This window comes from Pinus tabuliformis, chromosome 4_2 (genome assembly GCF_031772625.1).
Source record: "Pinus tabuliformis cultivar Carrire ecotype Pingquan chromosome 4_2, CPIR1, whole genome shotgun sequence".
NCBI classification, from domain to species: Eukaryota; Viridiplantae; Streptophyta; class Pinopsida; order Pinales; family Pinaceae; genus Pinus; species Pinus tabuliformis.
The window spans coordinates 120,885,184-120,886,818 of NC_142304.1; positions in this window are offsets into that span (position 1 = coordinate 120,885,184).

The window sequence follows — 1,635 nt, forward strand, 5'->3', positions numbered from 1 at the left end:
AACTCAAGGAGGCAAGAAGGGAATTAGCTATGGCTAAACACGTGGCAAATTGCCAGCGGGTGTTCCTACAGGAAGAAAACGAAAAACTTAGACTGCAGCTACAGGAGCTGAGGAGAGGAACATGCACATCCTCAGGGGACATCACAGCAGAACAGCAAGGTAGAAAGGAACTGCAAATCGGTCTTGGGGAGCCAACCACGCATCTACAGGAAACAGAACTGCAAGCACAAATTGAGGTGCAAGCTCTCAAACAACAGCTACAGCAGAAAGAGGCACAATTGGCCTGCATGGCCAGTTGGGCCATGGATGCTATACAATGCAGACAGCCAGCCAAATCCTATGGCCTGTACCTGAGAGACAATGACTACAATTTCAAATCAACACCTTGGCGCAAAGGGGTATCTCTCAGCTCTAAGACTCGCAGCAGTTCACTGAATTATGCAATACCAGTTCATCAGAGGATAAGGCCAAACTATCGGAGTTCTACCTCCATAATTTGGCCCTTCCTAATGTGACTTCATGGGATCCCAACACGGTCTTAGGGGATATGAAGTTAATGGCATTTGCCTCATGGTTGAACCATGAAGACAAAAGAGCAGCAGAAGCCAAAGCAGTCATGAACCGAGAGCTGAATGAGCCATTACTAATTAGAGTAGAACCAGGGGATCCAACTGCATTAATATCATCACACCAACACTTATCCACCGACCCTCAAGCTTCATTGAAATATATGGATCAGCAGGCTCAGGCCATAACGCATTTTGAGGATATGGAGAGACTGCTAGGGGACAACTGTGTTCACGCTTGCACCAGCCGATGGAATACATTGGCCCACAGTCTAAAAATCAGAGAATATCATACCCCAACTCGAATGAGGGAAGCTCTAGTACGGGTGCCCCTTTATAAGAAATCCATGCAAAACCTCCAGGCCAGCTGGATTGGCCTCAAACTAAGCCCACCTCTGCTGTTAGGATTGATGGAAGGCAGCACAGAGAAAGATGAGCATGAACAGTGGGAAGAGGTGGAAAGAAAGGCTAGGTTCCATGTCAGTAAGGAGGACACTACTGTAGAAGCTTGGGATGTGAGGGTGGTAGTAAAGGCAATGAAGGACGAGGAGCTGGATTAGTTGCTCAAGGATGAGCAATCATTTTAGCTGGGGGTGATGATGAGCCCCAAATTTGGTAACATTTTGGGCTCATTTGGCCTAACTACCCTTGCTCAACCCTTCATTTTTCATAACTTATGCATCATTTCTTAGTATATTTATGTCATTTGTATGAATGAGGGCAATCACTATTCCTAGGTGGCTAACACATGTTTATTTCAGGTTTTTTGACATTTAATGGAGCAAAACCACGCAGATGAGGGCTAGGAGACAGCCAAGAGGGGATTGAGATTTTGTAGGAAGGTTTTCCACAGCATTGAATGGCCTTCCTCGTGATCTTCACCCCCAACTCCGAGCTCCAACAGCCACCACCACCGAGCTAGAAGGCAGCCAAACAGATTTTGAGGAAGCAGCAGATTACTCTTAGTTTGGTCAGCCAAACCCCACTAATTTAGGAGGCTAGCTTGGCCCTCGTAATGTATAAATGATGAGGCTGTAGCCTTCGATGGGGACTTTTGAAACTTTGTTGC